This window comes from Heterodontus francisci, chromosome 4 (genome assembly GCF_036365525.1).
Source record: "Heterodontus francisci isolate sHetFra1 chromosome 4, sHetFra1.hap1, whole genome shotgun sequence".
Taxonomy (NCBI): domain Eukaryota; kingdom Metazoa; phylum Chordata; class Chondrichthyes; order Heterodontiformes; family Heterodontidae; genus Heterodontus; species Heterodontus francisci.
Window position 1 is genome coordinate 74,832,368 of NC_090374.1, and position 21,445 is coordinate 74,853,812.

General features: G+C 43.3%; 1 protein-coding gene across 6 annotated transcripts in view; it reads right to left on the reverse strand.

Annotated features, from left to right (window-relative positions):
• LOC137369088 (multiple C2 and transmembrane domain-containing protein 1-like) overlaps window positions 1–21,445 on the reverse strand; it is an 834,541-nt gene that overhangs the window by 513,510 nt on the left and 299,586 nt on the right. The window lies entirely within an intron of this gene.

Sequence of the window (21,445 nt, forward strand, 5' to 3'; positions counted from 1 at the left end):
GCGACCAGAACTGAACACAATATTCCAAGTGTGGTCGAACCAGGGCCTTATGGAGCTGCAGCATAACCTCGCGGCTCTTAAACTCAATCCCCCTGTTAATGAAAGCCAACACACCATACGCCTTCTTAACAACCCTATCAACTTGGGTGGCAACTTTGAGCGATCTATGGATATGGACCCCAAGATCCCTCTGTTCCTCCACACTACCAAGAATCCTGTCTTTAAGCCTGTATTCCGCATTCAAATTCAACCTTCCAAAATGAATCACTTCACACTTTTCCAGGTTGAACTCCATCTGCCACTTCTCAGCCCAGCTCTGCATCCTGTCAATGTCCCATTGCAACCTACAACAGCCTTCCACACTATCCACAACTCTAGCAACATTCATGTCATCGGCAAACTTGCTAACCCAGCCTTCCACTTCCTCATCCAAGTCATTTATAAAAATCACAAAGAGCAGAGGTCCCAGAACAGATCCTTGTGGAACACCACTGGTCACCGAGCTCCATGCTGAATACTTTCCATCTACTACCACCCTCTGACTTCTATGGGCCAGCCAATTTTGTATCCAGACAGCCAACTTTCCCTGAATCCCATGCCTCCTTACTTTCTGAATGAGCCTACCACGGGGAACCTTATCAAACACCTTGCTAAAATCCATATACACCACATCCACTGCTCTTCCTTCATCAATGCGTTTTGTCACATCTTCAAAGAATTCAATAAGGCTTGTGAGGCATGACCTGCCCCTCACAAAGCCATGCTGACTGTCTCTAATCAAACCATGCTTTTCCAAATAATCATAAATCCTGTCTCTCAGAATCCTCTCCAATAATTTGCCCACTACCGATGTAAGACTGACTGGTCTATAATTCCCAGGGTTATCCCTATTCCCTTTCTTGAACAAGGGAACAACATTTGCCACCCTCCAATCATCCGGTACTACTCCAGTGGACAATGAAGATGCAAAGATCATCGCCAAAGGCGCAGCAATCTCTTCCCTCGCTTCCCGTAATATCCTTGGGTATATCCCGTCTGGCCCCGGGGACTTATCTGTCCAAATATCATTCAAAATTTCCAGCACATCCTCCCTCTTAACCTCAACCTGTTCGAGCATATCAGCCTGTTTCACGCTGTCCTCACAAACGACCAGGTCCCTCTCACTAGTGAATACTGAAGCAAAGTATTCATTTGGGACCTCCCCTATCTCCTCCGACTCCAGGCACAAGTTCCCTCCACTATCCCTGATCGGCCCTACCCTCACTCTGGCCATCCTCTTGTTCCTCACATAAGTGTAGAACGCCTTGGGATTTTCCTTAATCCTACCCGCCAAGACTTTTTTATGTCCCCTTCTAGCTCTCCTATGTCCATTCTTCAGTTCCTTCCTGGCTACCTTGTAACCCTCTAGAGCCCTGTCTGATCCTTGCTTCCTCAACCTTAAGTAAGCTTCCTTCTTCCTCTTGACTAGCTGTTCCACATCTCTTGTCATCCAAGGTTCCTTCACTCTACCATCCCTTCCTTGCCTCATCGGGACAAACCTATCCAGCAGTCGCAGCAAGTGCTCCCTAAACAACCTCCACATTTCTGTCGTGCAATTCCCTGAGAACATCTGTTCCCAGTTTATGCTCCCCAGTTCCTGCCTAATAGCATTGTAATTCCCCCTCCCCCAATTAAATATTTTCCCATCCCTCTCCATGACTATAGTAAAGGTCAGGAAGTTGCGATCACTATCACCGAAATGCTCTCCCACTGAGAGATCTGCCACCTGGCCTGGTTCGTTGCCAAGCACCAAGTCCAACATAGTCTCCCCTCTAGTCGGCCTATCTACATATTGAGTCAGGAAACCTTCCTGGACACACCTGACAAAAACTGCTCCATCCAAACTATTTGCACTAAGGAGGTTCTAATCAGTGGATGTGGTGTATATGGATTTCAGTAAGGCGTTTGATAAGGTTCCCCATGGTAGGCTATTGCAGAAAATACGGAAGTATGGGGTTGAAGGTGATTTAGAGCTTTGGATCAGAAATTGATCCAAAGAAGACAGACGGTGGTGGTTGATGGCAAATGTTCATCCTGGAGTTTAGTTACTAGTGGTGTACCGCAAGGATCTGTTTTGGGGCCACTGCTGTTTGTCATTTTTATAAATGACCTGGAAGAGGGTGTAGAAGGGTGGGTTAGTAAATTTGCGGATGACATTAAGGTAGGTGGAGTTGTGGATAGTGCCGAAGGATGTTGTAGGGTACAGAGGGACATAGATAGGCTGCAGAGCTGGGCTGAGAGATGGCAAATAGAGTTTAATGCGGAAAAGTGCGAGGTGATTCACTTTGGAAGGAGTAACAGGAATGCAGAGTACTGGGCTAATGGGAAGATTCTTGGTAGTGTAGATGAACAGAGAGATCTTGGTGTCCAGGTGCATAAATCCCTGAAGGTTGCTACCCAGGTTAATAGGGCTGTTAAGAAGGCATATGGTGTGTTAGCTTTTATTAGTACGGGGATCGAGTTTCGGAGCCACGAGGTCATGCTGCAGCTATACAAAACTCTGGTGAGACCGCACCTGGAGTATTGCGTGCAGTTCTGGTCACCGCATTATAGGAAGGATGTGGAAGCTATGGAAAGGGTGCAGAGGAGATTTACTAGGATGTTGCCTGGTATGGAGGGAAGGTCTTACGAGGAAAGGCTGAGGGACTTGAGGTTGTTTTCGTTGGAGAGAAAGAGGAGGAGAGGTGACTTAATAGAGACATATAAGATAATCAGAGGGTTGGATAGGGTGGATAGTGAGAGTCTTTTTCCTCGGATGGTGATGGCAAACACGAGGGGACATAGCTTTAAGTTGAGGGGTGATAGATATAGGACAGATGTCAGAGGTAGTTTCTTTACTCAGAGAGTAGTAGGGGCGTGGAACGCCCTGCCTGCAACAGTAGTAGACTCGCCAACTTTAAGGGCATTTAAGTGGTCATTGGATAGACATATGGATGAAAATGGAATAGTGTAGGTCAGATGGTTTCACAGGTCGGCGCAACATCGAGGGCCGAAGGGCCTGTACTGCGCTGTAATGTTCTAATTCTAATTCTAATTCTAATTCAATATTAGGGAAGTTGAAGTCACCCATGGCAACAACCCTGTTACTTCTGCACCTTTCCAAAATCTGCCTCCCAATCTGTTCCTCCGTGTCTCTGTTGCTATTGGGGTGTCTATAGAAAACTCCCAACAAAGCGACTGCTCCTTTCCTGTTTCTGACTTCCACCCATAATGACTCAGTAGACAAACCCTCCTCGACGACCTCCCTTTCTGCAGCTGTGATACTATCCCTGATTAACAATGTCACTCCCCCACCACTTTTACCTCCCTCCCTATTCCTTTTGAAACATCTAAACCCCGGAACATCAACATCCATTCCTGCCCCGTAATGGCCACAACATCGTAGCTCCAAGTACCGATCCATGCTCTAAGTTCATCACCCTGATTCCTGACTGTGCTGTAAGATTCAATAAAGAACAAAGGATCAGTTAATCTTATGGCATTAGTGGAGGAAGCAATGTTAGCCAGGAAATCAGAAGAATCCACTACTCTCTTCAAATAGTGCCATGTGATCTTTAAAATCTATCCAAATTAGCAGAATAGATAGGTGGAGCCTCAGTTTTGTTCCTCATTTCCATTCGCATCACACAAGCGCCAGGCATTGATCATCTCCAACAAGTCAGAATCCAACTAGTTCCCCTTGACATTCAATAGCATGATCATCACTGAATCCCCCACTATCAACATCCTGGGGGTTATCATTGACTAGAAACTAAACTGGAGTAGCCATATAAATACCGTGGCTACAAGAGCAGGTCAGAGGCTGGGTATTCTGCAGCAAGTAACTCACCTCCTGACCCCCCAAAGCCTGTCCACAATCTACAAGGCACACGTCAGGAGTGTGATGGAATACTCTCCACTTGCCTGGATGGGTGCAGTTCCAACAACACTCAAGAAGCTCGACACCATCCAGGACAAAGCAGCCCGCTTGATTGGCACCCCATCCACCACCTTCAACATCACTCCCTTCACCACCAATGCACAGTGGCAGCATATGTACAATATACAAGTTAGACTGCAGCACCTCACCAAAGCTCCTTTGACAGCACCTTCCAAAGCTGTGACCTCTACCACCTCGAAGGACAAGGGTAGCAGATGCATAGGAACACCACCATCTGCAAGTTCCCCTCCAAGCCACAAACCATCCTGACTTGGAACTATATTGCCTGTTCCTTCACTGTCGCTGGGTCCAAATCCTGGAACTCCCTTGCTACCTACACCACATGGACTGCAGCAGTTCAAGAAGGCGGCTCACCACCATCTTTCTAAGGGCAATTAGGGATGGACAATAAATGCTGGCCTAGTTGGATGTCTACATCCCGTGAAAGAATAAAAAAATTGAAAAGGTGGCCCTTCCAGCAATGCAGTACTGCACTGAAGTGCTGGCCTAGATTATCTGTTCAAGTCTTGAATTGGAACATGAACCCACAACGTCCCCTTTCAGAGGCAAGAGTACTACCAACTGAACCAAGCTGATACTTAAAAAGGAAGTCCGTCGAAAAATTTAAACATCAATATCAAAGTAGCTATAACTATAATTTAGCAGCTGATGGAAAGAAAGTTGTACACAAATCAATATAGATCCAAGTACAGCTTTTATAACAATCTAATTTGCCGAATGTTCTCTTTCAAGGAGTTCCATTTCCTGGGAGATTATACCATCCTTGTTAATTTATTGAAGCTTAAGATTGCCATATGTGACTTTTAAAAAAGGGTAACAATATTCCATTGAGAAGTCCTCCAGAACACTCAGTGCTTCAGTAGTAAATTTAATCACATTTTCTTCAATAAAGAGGATCATTTTTTGTCTATGACACATGCAGATTCAATTCAGCCTGGCAGTTATCCACCTGAGGGCTAACCATTGAAATACAAATTATATTTGCATGGTTTGGCCCATTTCTCAGTGATTCATTAGAATCTTTATTAACAAAAAGGTATGTCTATCATCGCATTGCTGTTGAAGAAAGTCATGCAGGAATGATACATCCAACTATATGTGGTGTACTATTAGATGCCATTGTAGTATGTATGTAAACTTTTTGATATTTTAGGTTTGTTCATTAATTTTACCCATTTTCAAGTGTCGATGTTGAATAAAATGTCCCTTTGTCTTTGAAGATCCTATCTTATGCTGGGCTACAGGTCCACAAATATTGGGCTGGATTTTAAGGAGCCCTCGACGTTGGGATCTGTGGCGGGGTGGGGTGGGGGTGCCTGAAGATGGCCCCGGGTGAGGCCTACAACAGACCTCGACACTGAAAAGGCCCAGCCCCATATTACCAGTGGCGGCGAGGCCTCGTGGAGGCCCTCCTGCAGCTCAGCAACAGGAATGCAATTTAAATCTTTAAATAAATTACAATACCTGCATTAATTAATTTCACATCACCTCCTAATGTCCCACCGTGACCTTCACCCCAGCAGCTGGCACTGCCGCACTTTCGGATCCCCGTCCACAGAAACGAGGCGGAACACTTGTGGGGTGAAGGGGGAGGTAGGTTTATCAGTGCAGCTGGGGAGGGGGAAAATGGGGTCAAATTAGTGTCATGGGTGTAGGGGATGGTGGGAAGAGTTGAAGTTGAAAGTTTGTGCAGTTTTTGGGGGGGGGTGGGGGGTGGGAAGGTCAGATTGTAAAGGTAAGTGTTTTGGGGGGAGAAAGGGCAAATAATTAATTTAATTGTTATGGGGGTGGGAGAGGGACAAAATAAATGCATTTATTTTAATTCAATTTCACTTTAAATATTTAAATGTCCCGGTAGGGCTGACAGCCCTTTAGAAATGGCATTAGCACCTGCGCACAGGCAGCTGACGACATTGCCGGGGATGGACAGCCCACCCCTCCACGTCATCGGGGTGGTGGGGGGTGGGGGTGGGGGTGGGCCCGGCCCGCCCTGGCTATTTAAATGAGCCGCTGCGCTTGGAATCACAGCATCTCTTTGGCCTGCTGTTACGACCAAGGCGGGAGTAACGCAATGTTAATTCAGTCCCACTACTCAACAGGTCACAACATATCAAGAATGTTTTCCAGCTACTAAAGAATAGCCAAATTAGACACTCTATTTGTCCCCCAGAATAAAGTTCACCAAACCAGGTTTCATTAAACAACAAAAACATTAACTATTTATTAGAAAAGAAATAAGTCTTAACTACTAATGAGCTAAATCTATATCTATGAAAAAAATTCCTTATTTCCTTAACCCTCCAGCACACACAAATATTTTTAAAAAACGGTTAACCAGGCAAAAATAATTTTTTGGTTTCCAGCTGTTTCCCAGGAATAAAAAGGGAAAAAAATAAAATGATTGAGTTTATCATGTTCTGGTAGAATGTTTCTGGTATGGTGAGGTGTCCCAGAGTCCAATAGTTGGATTCCACTCAAAGTCTCTCCAGGCGAGGTTGATGAACAATTTGTGATGGGTTGGCATTCAAGGCAATTTGTCTGCAGCAGGCATCACACAGGTCTTTCAGCAAAAGGTGTAATAACAGTTCTGATTGGGTTAAAAAAAACAACAGTCGAGCCGTAGAAGCTTTCTTGAGATTTCAGGGTTTCCCAAAACATAGGAGACAACGAGAACCACTCTTGAGGCAGGGATTCTTCAAAGACTGGAAGCGATAGGAATCTGCTACCTCTGACATACAGGGGTTTCTTCTCTGAAAAGAAGTCTTCCTCTAGAGAGAGAAGTAAGTCTTCTTTCCTTGGGTATTTTTTCTTTCTCCAGGCAGATCACATTTCAAATGCAAGATTTCTTTTCAAGAGATACAAATCTTCCTTTACAGAGAGGTCTTTTTTCTCCAGTCTCCAGTCAGGTCACAGCCAGATTTCAAACTGCCTGCTCCTTGTCCAACTCACTGGTCTTTTCACAATCCAAAAGTGAAACTAAATTCAACAATAAAATCACATGACAATCATAAATCTTGACCTGTCATTTCACTGCTGAGTTGCTTGTAAATAGGTGCCTTGCAGTCTGTGTAATTCACTCAGTTCAAACCCACCAAATTTCAGCAATCAGTATCCACAGAGAAAAATCCTTTCCTCTGTTTTTAAAAACACACAGAATTCTAAGCTTTCAATACAAAAACAAAACTCTTGTAACAGTGCCGCCCGTGCGGCGGGCCTTCAATTTTTTCACCCGCTGCCAATTTTAAAATTCAGCCCTTTGACTATTCGCTGGCATGGGCTGATAAGAAACACTTCGTCTAAGCAACACTTAGTCTAATGAAATATTAAATGCTGGTGATAGGGGCAGCTTGACCACCACTGTATCTGGACTGGACTGGACTGGACTGACTAAAAAGAGCAAATAGCCTTGTGTTACCCAGCAAGGAAAATATAGGCCTTGAGAAGCTCAATATATTGCTAGTAAAACCATTACAGGCCATCTTCGAGAAAATATGGGCCATGCATAATTTAAAGCAATGCCCTTTGAGGTATCACATGGAATCTTGTTCCAGAAGCACTGTTATCGCTCATAGCAATTGTCTCACCTGTAATGCATTGCTAGCACATTGAAGTCTCGCATTATAGGTGCTTGCTCCCTTCCATCTACTACTGACAATCTTGATCTGAGTTAGAAGATCATAGGTTCAAGCCTCCCTCCAGAGAATCGAGCATTTAACATAGGCAAATACTTCAGGCCAGTACTGAGGTAGTGCTGTACTGTTACAGGCACTGTCTTTCAAATGAGATGTTAAACTGAGGTCCCAATTGTTCTCTCAAGAGGACGGAAAGAATCCCATTGCATTATTTGAAGAAGAGCAGGAGGATTTCCATATTCCCCTGGCTAATATTTATTCCTTAACCAAAATCACTAAAACAGGTCCTTTATTTCATTTTTTGTGGAACTTTGCTATGCATATATTGGCTGCTATGTTTGCCAAAATTGCAACAGTGACTACAGTTCAAAAGCACTTTGTTGGATGCAGCAAAATGGGTGATAGCATGTAAGTTGCCCATAACACATCCTGCCCATATTCCTTTCCATTGAAGTTAGATTCCTGCTTGGGGTGCTAATGCCATTCTTGCTATAGCACATCAGAACAAATAGATTTACTAGAGGGTGGCATCTTCAAATAAACGAGATCACCTGTATTGTAATATCACAGCCTCTAGCAGGCATAAATGGATTCAAAATTTACTATTCGTTACAAAGGCTGTACAATTCAAAATTCTGTCCCCATTACTTGACACCTTAGTCCTTCAAGTTTTTTTTATGGGGCTTCCATCTAACCTGGTTCTTCAAGGTTGGCACTGTCTTTAAGGCACATGCATTGCCTGGACTCCCTTGGTGCTCAAAAGAGTCACCCACATTCACCTTACCTGTCCTCAATATATTCCTAGGCTTCCTCAGGAATTCCATCAGATGTGCCCCTGATAGAAGACATAAGTCCTGCTGGGCCTAAGAGCAGGTATACAATCAACTGTGCCCCGAAGTGGGGCCTGATGTTGCAAAGGGAAACAGCAATTGATCCAAACAGTCCATAACGTACTCCCTGAAATTCCAAAACCTTTCTGTCTCTATCAAGCTTTGAACTCCCTTGTTGGACTGACAAGATGCCACCCAACAGCTGCTATTACTGTGGGATAGGCCACTGTTGTGCTGTGGAATGCCTGCTCTAATAATTTAATTAACCTTTGGCTAAGATTTTGGAGAGGCTTAGCATGAGGCCAAAGCGATCAGAGGAATTATTACCCTGCTGCAATTCCGCTGCAGAATCTTTTCCATTTTTGGGTTTAAACCCTACTATGGATGAACGTATAATCAAGTCCAACACTTCAGTGCAGCACTAGGAGATTGCTGCGCTTCAATATACATTCTGGGCATCATGTGAGATGACTCACATTAAGAGGAAGACATAAGAATAAATAACAGGCATTTTAGGTTAAGCTGTCAGTTAAGTCAGACGTCCAACCTATAGAAGCCAAACCCGATCGCTTTGGGTCTGCAGGAAACCAGGTTGTATGAGTTTATTGTATAACTGTAATAGTGAGTATATTATGGTGTCTGAGTAATAAACTTTCATTTGGATAACACACTTGAGCCTGAACCACGAGGAATCACTTAATTGAGTTTAAGAGGTTTCCTTATACTGTGCGCAAATTGGCTGCTACACTTCCTACATTAAAACAGTGACAACTGTTCTGTTGTTTACTGTTCTTTGTTTTTTATTGGATAAACTCGGATTGTTTTCACTGGAACGACGGAGGTGGAGGGGCGAAATGATAGAGGTTTACAAAGTTATGAGTGGCATGGACAGAGTGGATAGTCAGAATCTTTTTCCCAGGGTGTAAGAGTCAGTTACTAGGAGACATAGGTTTAAGGTGCGAGCGGCAAAGTTTAGAGGGGATGTGCGAGGCAAGTTTTTTACACAGAGGGTGGTGAGTGCCTGGAACTTGCTGCCGGGGGAGGTGGTGGAAGCAGGTACGATAGCGACGTTTAAGAGGCATCTTGACAAATACATGAATAGGATTGGAATAGAGGGATACGGTCCCCAGAAGTGCAGAAGGTTTTAGTTTAGGCAGGCATCAAGATCGGCGCAGGCTTGGAGGGCCGAATGGCCTGTTCCGGTGCTGTACTGTTCTTTGTTCTTTGACAACACTTTAAAAGTATTTAATTAGCTGTAAAGCACTTTGGGGCATCCTGAGGTGGTGAAAGGCGCTATATAAATGCAAGTCTTTATTTCTTTTTGACCAGCCAGTAGGCAGGAATGCCTCTTCAAGCTGTGTATACTGGCCTGCTAGTGGGTTCACCAGCCAGGGCCAAATCTAAACAATGTTCCATGGGAACGTCAGTGAATGTTGGGTCCTTGGTTGAAGACTTCAAGTTGGTTTTTAAACAAACAGAAAAATCACCAATCCCCACCCCCTTCCAGGACATTCAGATTGAATTGTGATTTTCTAGCTGCCAATGAAGATCACGACCTGAGAAATAACTCGGAAATCTGTATTGCGCCTCATTACCTGCCCCTTCTAACAGACCTAGACCTTGCCAGGGTGCAGGGCTGCTATCAAAACTAACTGGGATTATATTCCCCCACCCCTTGTTTCTTTCTTAATCCCTTTACTTTGCGTTCGGATGGTTGCTATGCTGCCATTTACACCTCATCCAGATGCATCTTTTGTCTCTTAACTCGACCCTTTACAACTCCCTTTGGCTCTGTACCAATGAAATCTTTTGTCATGTAATCTCTCCTGCCCTATCAGACCTTCCCTTTTGTTCTTCTTCCCCCCTCACCTCTTTCACTTGCTCAAAACCTATAACATTCCTAACTTTTGCCACTTCTGATGAAAGGTCACACATACCTGAAATGTTAACTGTTTTTCTCCCCACAGCCTGACCTGCTGAGTATTTCCAGCATTTTCTGTTTTTGTGTCTGGGATTATAAAGTGCGCTTCTCCTGTATATAATACCCTTCACAAACCACTGACCACCTCCAGGCGCGTATCCATTGTCTCTCGAGATAAGGAGGCCCAAAAGAAAGAATACCCTTAAGAGATGTGGCGGAAACAAAATCCAATCGAAAGAAGCTTTATGCAATTTTAATGGATCTGAAATAAGTCCACATTCTATATTTGTGAAGACTAATTTGACAAATTAATTTAACACAACTCCATTTTCCCGAATTTCTATAATATCTCTCCACAACTCATCCCTTCAAGGATTTAACTTAATTATGTGAAAGCTTAATTTACTCAGAGTAACTTTAATAATTGTCTTATTTAGATTTAGTAGCTTTGCCTGAAGTAGCTAATGGTAGTAGATTGGGACAGAAAATCAACTAAATACTTCCAGCTACAAACACTAAATTCAAATCCAGCAAAAACGGGGGATGGAGCAGAGTTTTGAGAAGTTGTCTAATCTTGGTGGCTTCGAGAACATAGCAAAAAGCTCTGAAACTCAGCAATAATTGCTACAAATTGCAAAACCCTGCCCAGAAAGAAACAAACAGAGAATGACAGAAGTGAAAATACCTCACCTATACTGTTATGTCTGCTATATCTATCATGAAACCTATTCTGTATGAAAAATGTTCCATCCTCCAGCATGTTCATCAATCAGCTTAATGAGCACAATTTATTTGCATCAATAAATACACAGGAGGAAAAACAAATCAGTATCTATCAGGGTACTGAACCACAGTTGCAGACACAGCTTGTTTTGTCCAAAACTTCAGCTGGTACAGAGTCTGGTGTTCATAATATCCTGATCATTTGAAAACAGCAACCATGTTAGAACCAAAAACATCCTGAAGAAATAATTAAAAGGTAGTCAGTCATCTCTCAGCTCAGACAGAACCCTATTAATGCCAAGAAGTACAGTACATCATTGCCCTTAATTTCCATAATCAATTGTATTAAGCCTAAAGGAGTTAAATAACAAGGTCCTCAACTACATTGCTCACAGACTAGTGGAAAGTAAACAAACCTATAAACTGTTTGGTCAAGTGCAGCATAGACATGGTTGATGCTAGCGAACTCATCTAATTTAGATAATGAGGGACTTAACAGCATTAGATCATTTTAGAATGGAGAGAGTTAACATGAGCTTCAAGTTTAATTGAACGCTTATCTTTATGTATTAAACTAGTTGATTTCCTATGGTGTTGCACAAAGGGAATCAAGGCCAAGCATAGCCTTCAGGTGAAGCAGGGTTTGAGGACGGAGGATGATTGGACATGGGCACTCAAACAGTTCTGATTTTAAAGTTCAATATTCTGTCTTTATTTTCTATATTGCTATGAAAGTGCTTTCAATTTTTAATATTTTTTGAGGAGGTGTGTTTAGAAATTGTGGAAATTGATTCATTTGAAAGACAGAAGCGATTGCATAGATGCTGAACTTTGTGTTTTTTAAAAAAAGGTCACTGGAAGGATTTGGGACTTTGTTTAAAAACAAACCCTTGCTGGAAGTCACATGTCTTAAGCTAAGTAAACAGCAGGAGCCTCGATGACTATGGGAGTTGCTTACAAAGAAGTGACACGTCAAAAGTTATGGTGGTCAAGAGTTGGTTTTGTTTTTGGATATTGTTTTGAGTCAGTTGGGGGCCAGCCTGCTAAGAGAGAAGCCACCAGATCATCCTTTTCCACCTTTTTGAGAAACCTTGAGAATCCAGTGTGTGGACTGTAGAAATTGATGCCGCATCTCTCCTGAAAAGCCTGCCAGACTAATCCTCAAAGTCGCCTAAAGAAAACTGCTCCAAAAAGATCCCAGTGACAGCCGTCTACGAGTATCTGGACACCAGACTAAAGGGCCAGCTGAGATCATCCCATACCTTATCCTCTTTTTCTTTAAGAATTAACAACTATTTGGCCAACATTTGTTTTTGTCTTTTTTCTAAAGTGGATCTCTGCAGAGAAAACTTCTTTACTTTTTTCTTTAACCGGTGTGTTTATGTGTGTGTTGGGTTAATTGAGAAAGGAACTTTCATATTTCAGTCTTTGTATTAGTAAGCTTTGCATCTTTATCGAATAAGTCTTGCTTTATAATAAATTAATAATTCTGTTGTTTATTAAAGAAACCTGGTTTGTGGATTTTATTCTGAAATGAAAATAGATAAAGTATATAATTGGCCGTATCGGGAACTGGGTAAAACATTTAAATATATGTTGTGACCCATGGAGAAGTGGAACTAGAGAAAGACAGTGCACTTCTCCAGCCTCGGTCATAACAATATATTGCCATTATAAATTCCTACGTCTGCATTTATAATGAAAACTGTCTCTGTAATTTTGTCACCCTGTAATTACACTCTCCTTCCTAAGGTGCCACTACAGCAGTCCCCTGGTTGGGGTTGTAATTAGTATGTGAAGTTTCACATAGATATTTCCATTATAAATGTAGGCACAGAAATTTTGAATTCAAGGAGCGCACACAGACATTCCGTCGGGAGTTTCTATTTTCCCAGTGTAAGATAAAATATACATCACAGAAACAGGCTATTCAGCCCAACTCGCCTGTGCTGCTGTTTATGATCCACAAGTCTCCCCACATTCCATTTACCTCATTTCAGCCTTTCAGCATATCTTTCTATTCCCTTTTCTCCTGTACTTGTCTGGTTTCCTTCTGAAAGCACTTCCTATGGTAGTGTGCTCCAAATTCTAATCACTCTCTGTGTAAAAATATTTTTCTTCATTTCCCTTTGGATTTATTAGCAACTATCTTCAGCACCTAGTTTTGGATTCTCCCACAAGTGGAAACATTCTCTCCAGATTTACTCTGTCCAAACAATTCATAATTGGTGGGAGACTGACTGAATTCCCAGAGAAATGGCAAAAATGGCCACTTCAGCCATTTGTAATTGTTAATGTTACAAGCATGAATTATTTTAAGTTAGATTTGTTGGGGGGTGGGGAGGCCGCAGGAGAACAAATGTAGCTCAACAATGGCCAAGGGGAACTGGTTGCAGGCAATGGAGTTTTGGGTGATCTGGGTTAATGGAGTATGGCAATCAGGTGTCTTGAGAAGGAAAGAGTTCGAGAAGTATGGTGCAAAATTCAGATCGGTGGCATCCATTTGAGGTCCAAAAGGAGTCCAAAAGGTACACCCACAGTACTTCATATTGGGTAGGGCTTTAGTCCATAAATAGCAAATGACCGCTGGAAGTATGAAGAGCAAGCAGATCATAACGTCAATCAGCATGTAATGCTGTCCTGAGAGAGGACAGAGGGTTCATGCTCCAAAGAGCCAATGCCACTCCCCTATGACAGCACCACAGCAAGCCTCATAATCTGTTGGAGGACAGATTGCTGGGCTGATGAGAAATCCTGTAAGCCCCCTTGCATACTGTAATCCACAGCCATGATGACAGCAGTCTGAGCTTGCTTGGCAGCACTTAGACATCAGGTGGCTGCTGTTTGTGCTGCAATGGAAGATGGAACATCATCCATCAGACGCTTCATCATGGCTGGATCCACAAGTGTGCAACCAGAGTTGGCCACCACTTCCTTTCTGGATAGAATGGGCCCTAATCTCTGCGCAAAGCCCTGTGCCAAGTTGTTGCTCAAGTCCTCCATGCTCCTTGACATTTACTGCTGGCTTTCTAGCAGGCTTCCCAGTGCACCAAGTATTTTGACGTGCAGACCCATCAGTGTTCTTCTGGAGGCAGCCTGATCGAAGTTCTCAACTGAGTCATCTGCAGCAGAAGTCGTGTGTGACCTCGTCCTCTGGTGAGCTGGGACCTGTGCTATCCTTGCCTCCTGCCCTGGCTGCAGACCACTCATGCCCAGTGTCTCAACATGTGCCGATCCTCCTCTATGCTGTCCCTTAAATTATTTTTTTTCATTCGTTGCTGGGATGTGGACGTCGCTGGCTGGGCCTGCATTTACTGCCCATCCCTAATTGCCCTTGAGAAGGTGGTACTGAGCTGCCTTCTCAAACCACTGCAGTCCTTGGGGTACATCCACAGTGCTGTTAGAAAGGGAGCTCCAGGATTTTGACCCAGCAACAGTGAAGGAACAGCGATATAGTTCCAAGTAAGGATGGTGTGTGGCTTGGAGGGGAACTTACAAGTTATAGTGTTCCCATGCATCTGCTGCCCTTGTCCCTCTAGGTGGTAGAGGTCGCAGGTTTGGAAGGTGCTATTAAAGGAACCTTGGTGAGTTGCTGCAGTGCATCTTGTAGTTGGTACACACTGCTGCAACTGTGCGTCGATGGTGGAGGGAGTGAATATTGAAGGTGATGGATGGGGTGCCAATCAAGCAGACTGCTTTGTCCTGGAGCTTTTTGTTGGAGCGACATCCATCCAGGCAAGTGGAGAGTATTCCATCATACTCCTGACTTGTGCCTTGCAGATGGTGGACAGGCATTGGAGAGACAGGAGATGAGTTACTCTCCACAGAACTCCCAGCCTCTGACATGCTCTTGTGGCTACAGCATTTTATGTAGCTCGTCCAGTTCAGTTTCTGGTCAACGATGGCCACCAAGATGTTGATAGTGGGGGATTCAGCGAGGGTAATGCCATTGAACATCATGGGGAGATGGTTAAATTCTCTCTTGTTTGAGATAGTCATTGCCTGGCACTTGTGTGGCACGAATGTTACTTGCCAGTTATCAGCCCAAGCCTGGATGTTGTCCAGGTCTTGCTGGATTTGGACATGGGCTTCAGTGTCAATAACTGAACTGATGTTTGCAAGTTTGAAATTGAGTGATGTTGCCGCTTCATCATTACTGTCTTCTTGCTGTTCCTCCACTACCTAGTCAGGTTGCACTTCTTGGGTATCTGAAAGGAGAAAGCCACAAGGGTAAGGTTGTAGTGCAGCAGGGGAGCGGGTAGTAAGAGGTGCACGATTACACCATCTGCAGCTTCCAAATCAAAAGAGAGTGTGGGATAAGAGGGAGGTGGGATGTGAGAAGGAGGATTAGTTATGAGGATACCGTCACCTTCAATGTTTTCAGCCCAGCTACTGGACATGACCTCAGCAATGGTTATTCCAGTGAGGGCCAGTACCATATTCTCCATGGAGGCTAGGACAGGCAAGTGCACTTGTCCCCTCCGGTCAGCTCCTGCTGACTCTGGTTGCATGTTACCTTGTCCTGCAAGGGAAATGGACAAGCATCAGTTATTATTGTGCAATCTGGGTGATATAGCTGTCATAGTTGAATATCTGGAAGTGTGTGCAATCTGTGAGATGTGGGTGTGAGGCTTGCAGCAGTTCTCAGGGCTGAATTTTGTGCTGGAGGTGGGGCTCCCGCGCCAAGCCGAAAAGGCGGGGGAACCCACCTCTGCCTTTTCGTGCCACCCTGGGAGCGATCTCCAGTCTTTTTGAATCAAAGTTTTAGGAGGCAGGATCCCTGTCCCTTTCAGGACTTTAAAGGGATGGGGATACTACCTCCAAGAGCTGCCAATTAGAGGGCCGGCAGCTCAGTAGTATCGGCAGCGCTATCGGGAGCAGTGGCCATTGTCGGTACTGCAGAGGCCTCGGACCCAGGCTCAGCGCTGGAACCCCAGAACAGAGGTAGGTGAGGCAGGCTCGCCAGGGCCAGTCTGGAAGACCCTGGCGAGTAGGGGGTGGGGGGGGGGGGGGTAGTTGGGGGGGATGGTGTGCACTCCAGGGGGAGGAGGGTCCCGGGGGTATAGTTGATCTCAGTGGGCATCCTCCATGGGCCACATTGCCCACAAAGGAGGGACCCCCCTCCCCCAAGCTGCAGGGAGGGCGCCTCATTTTATAAGGCATCCTCCCCGTGTGGCGGAGGCCCCCGACACCGCTGGTAAGATCCCAGGAGCGGCGGGGAGGTCCTTAATTGGCCGTTAATAGGCCACTTCAGAGCATCAATTGGCCTCTGGATGGTAAGGCCATTGATGGCCTATCCTTCACCCTGGAAGATTGCTGAGCAACAGGGAGGTGATGGGCCTTCGCCCTGCTGCTGCCCCCCCTACCACCCGTTGTAAAACTCTGTGCGCCCCACCTCTGACCCCACCTCAGGAGGCCACACAAAATCCTGGTCTAAGTGTGTGAGGGTTTAGTGAAGCAAATGAATCTCAGTTAAGAGTCCTGAGTGATAGAGATCTTTGTTAGGTGGGTGATGGGGGTGTAGTGTATTGACTAGTGCCTGGGGCTAATATTGCATCTCATAGTAAATGGCATTGAAAATGCATTCGCTGACCTTGGTCACTCACGTAAAATCACTGAACTTTTTGGAGCACTGCATCCAGGTCTTCACAGATTGTCTCATGGAATTGACTTCCATGGCTATCTGCTCCCACTGCCACTGAGTGTGTATTTGGAGGCATCCTGCAGATTCAGGACATCTGTCCTACTTCCTCCTCCCCAACCAAGCCCTCTAGTGCAGCATTCGAAAAACCTGGAGCCTGCTCTTTTCCCTGTTGTGTTATTCTTCAATGTTACCCAGGTCAGAGGCACTTCCTGCACAACTGCCTGCACCTGGTCCAGCAACAATGCATTGCCCATTTAAAGGCGCAAGCGTTAAGCTGTCCAGGCTAGCTTTACATGGTGCTATCCACTTACAATATTGACCCCCTGCTGATGTGTCCAGCTAATCAACTAGTTTTCTCAAAGGGTTGGAGGTACTTTAAGCATGAAAATACAAGTTGTTGTGTGGATTTCAATTCAAATTTGTACTCTATGTTGATATTTTCAAACTATCAAAAAAGTTTATTTGTTCTACTGATTATTCTGTTCCATAGCTAGTGATTAGCATATAGGAGCATAGGAGCAGGAGTAGGCCATCCAGCCCATCGAACCTGCCCCACCATTCAATATGATCATGACTCATCATCCACTTCAATGCCTTTACCCCACACTATCCTCATATCCCCTTATGTCATTTGTATTTAGAAATCTGTCAATCACTGCTTTAAACATACTCAATGACTGATTTTCCACAGCCCTCTGGGGTAGAGAATTCCAACGATTCACAACCCTCTAAGCTTCAGTAAATTCCAATCCTTCCTTTGTGACAGAGGGAGTCATGTAAGTGATTGACACAGGATGTGTGCAGATTAAGAATACCAACTTTTTGCTGCCTGCTCATTTCAGTGACTTCCGTGTCCAGGTAGCACATTGCGATCCCTGTGCCCATTTTCTGCAGCTATCAAATTTAATTCCTTGGAGGTTTTCTGGCACAGGTAGAACCGTGCCATGAGTCTATGCCTTCAGGAAAAAAAGAATAATACAGTGGGGAAATTGTATTTGATTTTGAAAGGTAGAGATTGTGAATTGGGTAATATCTCTTCCACATTTAACTACATTTCAATACTGTTTCACCTGTTTAAATGTGAAGCGCACTGTTATTAATGTTATTAATAAGAACACCTCAGTGCAACATATCAGATTAAGCCCTTTCTAATGCAATTTGTGAATCACTGCTGCCAGATACTGGCCAGTGATACAACCTTTTCTTATGCAATATTTAGTTCTAGAAACATTCTTTTCATGTCAGACGATATTTCTGTCCAGACCCAATTTCATAAGAAGGGGGACAGGAGTTCCTCTGTTCATAACAGAATTACAATTAAAGCAAAGTAAAAGCGAAATACTGCGGATGCTGGAAATCTGAAATAAAAACAAGAAGTGCTGGAACCACTCAGCAGGTCTGGCAGCATCTGTGAAAAGAGAAGCAGAGTTAACGTTTCGGGTCAGTGACCCTTCTTCGGAAAGCACATGGCTTATTAAAATAATATATCAGGTCAGACACCAAAACTGGTTGGTCTGTGGGCTTCATTGTATGTGAACATTTGAAGAGGCACTGTCACAATGAAACGGCAGTTGGCAAAGCTTTTTACTATGTAGAGGAAGTCAGTGCTCAAAGTTATTCTAACCAGAAGTCATACTATGATGATTTTAATGTTATTTATGCGACTGCTCTGTGTGTATGGAACAGAATAATCAGTAGAACAAATTAAACTTGTTTGACAGTTTGAAAATATCAAATTACTGTTGGTGATAGTAGTGAATGAATGTTTATGCTTGATTGACATTGCTTTGTCTGTTATTATACAGGGAAGGCATTAGCTGATTGATTTTCACTTCACCTGTAAAGTTGATTTGAAATCCACACAACTACTTGTATTTTCCTGTTTATGGTAACTCCAATCCTTTGAGAAAACTAGTCTGGGTTTGAAAGAAAGAACTATAGTAGGCTTCAAGCTACAAACATCTGAAATTGACGAGGAGAAGACGACCAGTAAGTACATCAAGTCTGCCCCCCATACACGATCGCTGCTGCTTCGTGACTAAACACTTCTTCCCATGCATCTCCCCACCCCGCACAGCTATGGGATCTCCTGGGAGAGGCAAAAACAGAAAAAAATGTTTCAAAAGCACAAAAAGGAGCAGATTTTAAATTTTACTGCCAGGTGGAAAACTGCTGGTCGGAGATAGGCTGCCCATAATACACTTCACCAGAGTTCCCACATGTGGGTGAAAGTTAAAATCAAAGTGTTCAAAATCAAAATAGTGCTCATCCAAGAAAAGAAATTGCACATCTTTAGTACCCACATTCTCCTTCAATAATTTCTATATTCACAAATACTGAAAACTGTACTTTTGGATTTTTTCACTAGAATAAAAGTGATCAACCATTGGGTACATCAGCCTATGTCCCATTGCATTTTCAGTGCAAGTGTGCATCTTCATTTGTCATTAGGCATATATTCGGATTCTTTTTTAGCTTCCCTATACTTCAAAAGTAATTCGCTGACTGTGAAGCACATTGAGATATCCTTGGGTGTGAAAGGTCCTAAATGAATGCAAGTCATTTCTTTCTTTCTTTTTGAAGCTTTTGCTAGTCTTCTAGCTTGCCATGGTTGTTTCAGTGCAGCAATGGGACACACCAAGATGGAGGGGAGGGTAACAGAATATCATTGTTTCACACCAAATCTCAGAAATGTTATTTAAAAGACAAATTTATTAAGGAGGATAGCCAACTGGTGTCATTTAATATGTTTTACTAAGAAATTATAAAAGATTCTTTAGAGGTATTTTGACAATGAATGTTGAAATATAAGGCCATCATACAAGAATATATCTTTTTAAATTTGTTTTAGTAGTAATCAACAGCCAGCTCATATCAACGAATCATGTTCACGAATCACAGAATTGATACAGCGTAGGAGGAGGCCATTCGGCCCATTGTGTCTGCACAGGCTCTCCAAATGAGCAATTCACCTAATGCCATTCCCCACCTTCTCCCTGTAACCCTGCACATTGTTCTTCTTCAGATAACAGTCTAATTCCCTTTTGAATGCCTTGGTTGAATCTGCCTGCACCACACTCTCAGGCTGTGCATTCCAGACCTTAATCACTTGCTGCATGAAAAAAAAATTTCCTCATGTCGCTTTTGCTTCTCTTGCCAATTACTTTAAATCGGAGCCCTCTTATTCTCCATCCTTTCACCAGTGGCAACAGTTTCTCCCTATTGCCATATTGCAGCTTCATGTTGTGCAACGTTTTCCAGAGGTCAAAATATGAAAGTGTTCCAGGTCCATCATTGTATCAACAAGCATTCCAACATTCTTTATTTCTAAAACTTGGCAATAACTTAATTAACAAATTAATTGCAAAAATATAAATTATTATATGACCTTGGTAGTTACGGTGCTTTTTTTATCCAGAACTTATTTTTGTGCTTCTTCTTAGATGTTTCTGATATTTTTGCCAATAAAATCTTGATCCAGTGAAATAATGTCACCTATATTATTTACGCCAAATGATACACCTGTATTATAAGCCATTTTGACATTGTGAAGCCTGACCACAATTATTAAATTCTGCGAATCAACAGAAATCGCAACAATAAAAAACAGAAATGACAGTGATTTTGAAAAGGCAAGGGAACAGATTCAAAGATTACATTTTAGTTCCATGCTTCTGGGGATAGCCTTAACCTTATGATTGATGAACGTGAATGACAGTGTAATAAACTTTACATACGTTTCGTGTTGATCAAGATATGGAGTTAATTCAGTATGCTATAAAGCAGACATCATTTCCCACCACTGGAGTAATTGATAACACAATTACCTAGGTCTGACAACCAAATTATTAACTATAGATATAACATTACTCTGAAACAACTCAAAATAAGTTAATTGAGTTTATTACTGTGCCAAGGATATTAATGTTAATTAATCATAAGTTCATTTATTTTTCACTTCCGTATTACCCGAGGCACTCAACACTGAAACTTGTCTTTTTTAATGACCAGCTCAATATTAGAATTTTTACTCATTGCAGACCAATTCAGATTTGAAACTTGATTTTGGTCCAGTTCTTCACATTAAATAGGTAAAGACAGAAAGCAGATTTATAAAATTCAGTTACAAAAAGCAGTAAATTCTCGGGCTGGATTTTAGCAAGCCCATGACGTCAGGCTCCGTGGCAGGGGCAGGGGCAGGGGCAGTGGGTGGTGGTGGGCAGTTGTGCAAAAGGTTGTTCCAGCAGAGGCCCATCATGGAGGCCAACAACGGAAGGGCCCGGCCCAATCCTCCCAGCAGTGGCGAGGCTCCGTGGCGGACCCTCCGCGTTGGGCAACGGGACCTGGATTTAACTATTTAAATTACTGACATGCATAAATTTAAATCAACTTACCTTAAATCTTCTGGACTCATCGCGATCTTTGGCGCGGTGGCTGGCACTCCCACGCCTTCAATTTCCCATCTGGGGAAAGCCGACATGAGGGGAGAGGGGGAGGAGCTAAGATTTTCAATGGGGGTGGTGCAGGGTCAAATAAACATAATGTGTGTATGTGATGGTGGGAAGTGGTGAACTTTAAACATTGTTCAGTTTGGGTGCGGGGGGTGAAGATCAGATTTAAAAGGTAAGTATTTTGGGTGGGAAAGGGCAAATAGTTAATGTAATTGGTATTGAAGGGTGGGAAAGGGGCATTAGTAATTTATTGTATAAATTTGGG